Source organism: Cornus florida, unplaced genomic scaffold (assembly GCF_030987335.1).
Source record: "Cornus florida cultivar Cherokee Brave unplaced genomic scaffold, ASM3098733v1 CherokeeBrave_3.0.0_Hap2_Chr06, whole genome shotgun sequence".
NCBI lineage: Eukaryota > Viridiplantae > Streptophyta > Magnoliopsida > Cornales > Cornaceae > Cornus > Cornus florida.
Genome location: NW_026775576.1, coordinates 41,112,906 through 41,119,873, shown reverse-complemented (window position 1 = coordinate 41,119,873; position 6,968 = coordinate 41,112,906). Strand labels below are relative to the sequence as shown.

At 36.7% G+C, this 6,968-nt stretch overlaps 1 pseudogene; it reads right to left on the bottom strand.

Annotated features, from left to right (window-relative positions):
* Positions 1 to 6,512: 6,512 nt before the first annotated feature.
* Positions 6,513 to 6,610, bottom strand: LOC132315417 (small nucleolar RNA R71; annotated as a pseudogene).
* Between the last annotated feature and the right edge of the window lie 358 nt (positions 6,611 to 6,968).

Sequence of the window (6,968 nt, the reverse complement as noted above, 5' to 3'; positions counted from 1 at the left end):
CATTATTTTACTTTTACATTGTAATTTTATTTTCTCTCTAGAAAAGTTAGAGATTAGGGTTAGAAGAAAAGAGGGAAGTGGAGGCTCATCTCAAGAACCTATCTCTGGATCCACTCTCTCTTTCTCTCTAGAGCTTCAACGAAGAAGAAGAAGAAGAAGAGGAAGAAGAAGATGGAACTATGTTTGGAGCTTGCCCTTGAGGGTTCCAAGATCACATTCACCTTCTCCATGATTGGCTAAACTTCTCCTTGAGACTTGGATAAGGCCCAAGTTTGTAATCTAAACCTCTATTTTTTTCATACTTTTTGGGGAATAATATCTTGTGATTAGTGTTCTAGCCTTGTGAATTTAAAGAATCTTGGTATATTTCTATGATTTCTATGGTTTAATTCTTCCTATTAATTCTCTACTTTATTTACATGTCTATGTGTGATTAAATTGGGAATTATGTCTCACATGATTCATATGGTTTAATTCTTCCTATTGATTCTCTTTGTGATTACATGTTGTCTTATGTGTGATTATTTGGGAATTAATCTCTACACTAGTTTCTCTATGTTGGTTACATGTCTACATGTCATTAAATAAGAATCTAGTGATGGCTAGACATGGTTTTTATTAGATGGGTTTGTCAATTAATTTGATGGATTATTCTTATGCTAGATGGGTTGTTCTACAATTTAATTTATGCTTGTAGGTAGGTAGACAATCTTTACTCTCTTTGATATTCCATAGCTTATTATTGCAAATTCCATGATTCTCTATATTGATGTGTGCTACAATTGTGACTAGTTTGATGGGTCATCCTTAGGTTTGATGGGTTGTTCTACACTTAGTTTATTTGTCGGTTAGGTAGACAATTCATACATGAATTTGATGGTCCATGCTTAATATTGCAATTGGTAGTCGCATTTTGTTCACAACAATGTATTCCCCATTAATAGAAAGCAAGTGGTTATTTACATAAGCTTAGTGGTGATTCCAACACCCTAAGACCTCTCTTCATATCACTTAAATCTATATCTCTCACTAGTTTATTTTAATTGCATTTTAATTTTCTTGCATCTTAGTTTAATCAATCAATCTCTATCTTTTGCAATGAATTGATACATTAGAGTCAAAGTTAAATTCCAACACATATAATCTCTGTAGACGATCCCTACTTGCTATACTTCATTAGTTGTAGTAGTGGTTTTCGTAAATATAAATTTGATAAGAAAGGCTTCCGAAACCACATTCATATTTTGACCTTGCGAAGCGACCTCTCGCATTAAAAAGTCCGTTTTCTAAACTCTTGGAAAGGGCCTCGTCAATATTATTCAACAATAATCATTCTAACAATGTAGACCACAGGCCATCAACTGAATTCAAAAATTTTCAAGGAATCATTTTCACCGTATTTTAGCACACTAACCATTCCTAACTAACATTACATTGCTAACTGAGTATATAACCATCAATAGACTCAAACACATGCTTATATCATCAATAACTAGAACATAGCCTTGTGTGAAATTTAAATTTTTCGTCCCCAACACAACCTTGCCCCCAAACTTAGTGTGCACATTGTCCTTAATGTGTGAGAACAAAAGAGAGTTAAAAAGATATTACTAGACAAGCAGACCAGTAAAGATAGAATATAATAAAGCAAAGATGGGTAAAAAGAATTTCCAGCATCTCCTCTTCAATATAGTGGTTCCTCAAAACCATCCAAAGTTGTTGTCAGTCAAATCACCCCAAAACTTAATCTATTGTATCTGGCAAAATCAATAAACTCCAACACAAATTAGAGTATCAAGTATATGGAGTAAGTAGAGAGAAATATCACAGTGATCTAAAATATCAACACAAGGAAATAGAACAAAAATCATGTCTATATGTATCTGAAATCAGTACAATGCTTTTGAAATAAAGACTTAAGGCAGATATACATCATATGGAAATAAATACATCAAAAGGAACTGCCCTAGTCAACAAAATATTAAAAAAGTCCTACGAACTAATCTATAGGTGGTGGTGGTGGTGGTGGAATAGAAGAAGAAGATGGAACGGACGGAGTGTAGCACAATAGCTCCTCCAATATGCTCTGCTATGCAGTCAGCATCTATCGCAGCACCATCTGACCATCCTGCAGCTCGGCCACCCTAACCTGTAACTCTCTAATCTCAGCCTGAGAAGAGCTCTCAGGCTGAGCTGCAAGAGCGGTTCACCTCCTCAATGAAGCCTGAGTATCAGAGAAATCCATTTCCTCTGTAATCTCATCATCTGCCCTCCTAGCAGCAAGTGTTACGTATCCCTCATCACCAAACTCTATTACATCCCTACGATGTGCCGGCATATGCCCCTATACTTTATTCCATTCCTTCATCCCAAACTTAGGAGATTCATCACATGATTCTTCTCTTGGACTCACCACAAAACCCTGCAATTCGAATAATCTAGTAATCATGTATGGAAAAGGTAGCCTATGGGTCGGAACAGTTTTGTATGGTCCAATCTCTAACCAAAACTGTAATAGCTGATAGAAAATCATTCTAGGGAACGAATACTAATGCTCAAACTGAAGAGTATACAGTGCCTGGAGAGAATCGGTATTCCTAATATTCTTATGTCCAAGAGGATAAACATTGGCAGAGATGATAGAATCGAGAATCCACAACCTCTTTGGAATTTTAGCCTTGGTAGTACTACTACGCTTCCTCTTGGCAAATTATCTATCATACAACTTCTGAATCACAGTTTCTATAAGTTGTACCTTAAGAAAAGGTGTGAAAATAGGACAACTACGTCGCTCATCTATTACCTTCGGTAGAATATGATAACATTCTAGAGCTGCAACAATAGCATCAGGATTAACAATCAACTCATGGCCATCAATCGTGGTCCTAAGCTCCCAAGGGTCATGTTCACTATAAACAAGATTGAGGTAAAACAAACGAACTGGATGAGGATAAGCAACCTGAGTAACAGGAACCATGAGATGAACGATTTAATAGCCCATCTAGTGACAGGATCAGTGATGAACGTTGATGAGCGCTGAATATTGTATATTCGAGCCCCTTAATAGACGTATGTTAAGACCTAAAGTGATATATCTATCCTATTTTATATTGATTTATGTTTATTTCATGTTTTTAGGAGATTTCCCAAATAAACGGTTAAAACTGGGCTTTTATGATGAAAAGAATGATAATGAAGTTTACCGCGTCGTTGTCGGTCATCCAAAGCAAGCCGAGAGTCAAAATGGTTAATTTTGGGAGAGTTTAAGTTCTGAAGCTCGAGCCTTGCACCTTGAGGCTCGAGCCTGAACAAAGGATGATCGATCTTGACCATAGGATGCTCGAGCCTGACCATAGGGTGGTTGATTAGCACTGAAAAGTGCGCAATTAAACCCTTTAAACTTGAGCATTCTAGGACCTTTATCTATCTTACTTTCCCGTTTTAGACTAATTTCGTGTTATTGCCCTTTTCAGGTTCTTATCCCAAAAATAAGTCAATTCAGCCAAATAAGAGCATTAAAAAAGTTAACTCAAGCTGAATGGAAGAAAGGAGCAAAGTGGGAGCAAAATGAAGCAAAGTGTGAAAATTCAGCATGTTCGATCGATCTCAGCATTTCTTCGATCGATCGATCGAAAGTTCATCGATCTAAATAATTCAAGATGGATCCAAGCCATTGTCCTTATCTAAAAAAATCCAACAAGTTCGATCGATCCAACATTTCCCAGATCGATTGAAATGATTTTCTCTTATCCACACCTACCACCCTCCTACCACTTTTGTTTTCTTCCCAAAAATATCTCAGAGATTTGTCTTTATTCAAAAAGGTGCCGCCAAGGCAGATCGATCTCTATAGTATTCGATGGATCTCAGCCATGTTCGATCGATTTCGACACTGTTCGATCGATCGAACTTTCTCAAGTCCGAAAAAAAATAGATTCCAGCTCATTAAAAGTTGGCTCATGGTGCAATCATTGGAGGGACCTTGGTGTACGAGCTTAGACCATTGGGGTGATATTTAACCTACCTATATAAGGATTGAGAGCCACTTTTAGAGCATAGTTGATAGTTGTTATTCATAACTTGTATTTTCTTATCTTAGAGAGGACGCCAGAGATTAGTGAGCTTTTTACATATTTTGGGAGTTCTTCCATTCTTCTAGGGTTTCAGTCAAGAAGGATGTCATTCCTACCATGGAGATAGCCCTTGAGGGTTGGATGACTATTTCAATGAGTGGCTAGACATCTACTTAGGGTTAGAGTAGCCCCTAAGTTTGCTTCCTAGACTTAGTTCTTTGTATATTTTTGGGAATTTATTCGTAACAATGTTTTGATCTTGAATTTATATATATATCTTGTGGTTTCTACTTGATGTGTATGGATTAATGCTTTCAATTGATTATCTACTTCTAACCATATGTCTATATATGCTAGAATGGATGATTTATGTGCTTTTCTCTAGATTTAGTGGAATTTATGCATGTCTATGTGTATGGACGAAGTTAATCTAGAGATGGTCAAAACATAGAGCTTAATTGAACACTCTTGCAATTTATTTGATGGTTCACACTTGTTTCTTGATAGATTGTACCACAACTTTAGCTTACTTAGTTAAATTTCATGTCTTTAGTGTAGATGTAGTGTAGTTGCTTTAAATTCATAGATAGGTGGACAATCTACTCTTGTTCCTTGGTGTTCCATACTTATGAATGCATTTGGTGTATGTTTGTAGATAGTTGTGTGTGCATAAATTGTGGTTTTATTGAATGAGTTTTGGTCTCATTTGATAGGTTGTACTTTCCATTTGATTTGGCTTGACAACCTATGCTTATTTGCCATCCATGCCTAGTTTTAATTAATGTCACACACACACACAAACACACACAAGTTACAAGTCAATTTTCCTATTAATATACAATTGCTAATGTCTAGTGAAGTCAAGCTTAGTAGTGATCTCTAGTACCCCAAGTCCTCCCCTCTATATCTTTCTCTTCTTTATTAATCATTGAATTTTGTTTACTTCAATTTCATTTGCATAATAGCTTAATCAATTAATCTAACCAATCTTTGATCACTCGACTTACTAACCCCATATATTGTTTCCAATGCAACGGTACCCATAAATCACTTGGGACGATCCCTACTTACCCTAGTTGTATTTTTAGTTAGAGGTAGTGGTGGCTTTTACAAATTTAAAACTTGGCCACATTGCACACTCACACTCTTAGTTGAACATCTTTTGTAAACTTTTGGGGCATAGGTACAGCACACACCAAGTTTTTGACGCCATTGCCAGGGATCTAATTGGCAATGCCGTGTTTTGGAAACAAATAGGAATTAGTACTCTTTTGATCATGTTTTTTCTTTATTTTCTTCTTAGTTACTTGTTGTGTTTGTTCTTGATTGACTAGGTGCATTGAGTGAAGGAAACCAAGCAAAGGAGAAATAAAGAGCAAGGAAGCCAAGTGGAGCTAAGCAAGGCAAAAAGGACTAAAAATCTAAAAAAAAATTGCAAAGCAAAGCAAGGCGAGAAAAAGTTAAAAATTATATTGAAGTTTCTTAAGGACCCTTTGTGAGATCTTTCTAACTCAAGCTCTAGTTAAATCGTCGACTCGCGTGGATGCTTGTTTTTCATTTCTTAGATAAATTATGAGTCCGCGTGGAGGCAATTTACTTTTCTTTGCATGTTGTTCAAACATAGGAGTATGGGATCATTGTATGTGAAGATTTGTTGATTTGTTGTGAGGGAAAAGTGTTTGCTACTTACTTATTTCTTGTTATTGTCTTTTTTAGTGCATGCATGGTCGTAGGTCATTAAATCCTACTCTTCTCCCTCTTAATTTTCATCTTGAATCGGTTGTTCGTAATCGTAGGGGAAGAGGTAGTTCTCATCACTCCATTTCACCAATGGAGGATTTGAATGACGACAATGTGGAGGACCTTGGTTACATAGACCAACAAGGCATCCTCCACCCTAATGTGCATCATGACAACATCCAAGTACCATTAGGTATGCCTAGACCATTCATTCCACCACAATAATAAGGCCAAACTCCATTGGGAATGCCTCAACCAATCTTTGCTCCACAACCTCCTATGGTTCAAGCTAACCACGGTGTTCGAGTAGCACCACCGGTTGTAAATCCCCCTCTTGCTTTAAGAGACCATTATGTGCCTAATGAATATAATGCACCCACTTGCATTCAATTGCCTCCATTTAGAGCACATCACTATGAAATCAAACCACAAACCATTCAAATACTTCCTAACTATTATGGACTTCCAAGTGAAGAACCCTATAAGCATTTGGATGAGTTTCTTGAAGTGTGTTCCACCGTGAAATACACGGACATGCCAGAAGAAGTGTTAAGACTTAAACTTTTTCTTTTCATCCTTAAAGACAAGGCAAAAGATTGGTTTAATAATCTTAGGCCTTTTTTGATAACTTCTTAGGCAGAAACGCAACAAGAGTTCTTGAAGAAGTACTACCCGGTTTCGAAGACCAATGCCATGAGAACTTCCATTCGTGAATTTTCTCAAGGGGATGGGGAAATGTTTCATGAGGCATGGGAAAGGTTTAATGATTTGCTTAGGAAGTGCCCACATCATGACATACCTAAGTGGCAATTAGTTCAATATTTCTTTGAAAATTTACCGGATAATCACAAGGGTATGGTTGATACATCTATGGGTGGTTCTTATCTTGATAAGCATGAAAATGATGTGTGGCAATTGTATGAAAGTATGAGTGAAAATTCCATGCATAGATCTCTGTCTTCTAAAAATGGTAGAAATCTAGGTGGAAGGAAGAATGTTGATATAGTCGCCGAGATGAAATCCTTATCTCAAAGGTTTGATTAATTTTTGATCAACCAAACTTTGGCGAATCAAATGTCTTCCTCCCTTAATCATGTTCATCATCGTGCATCTAATGAATCATGTATGACTTGTTCTAGTGTGTTACATTCTACT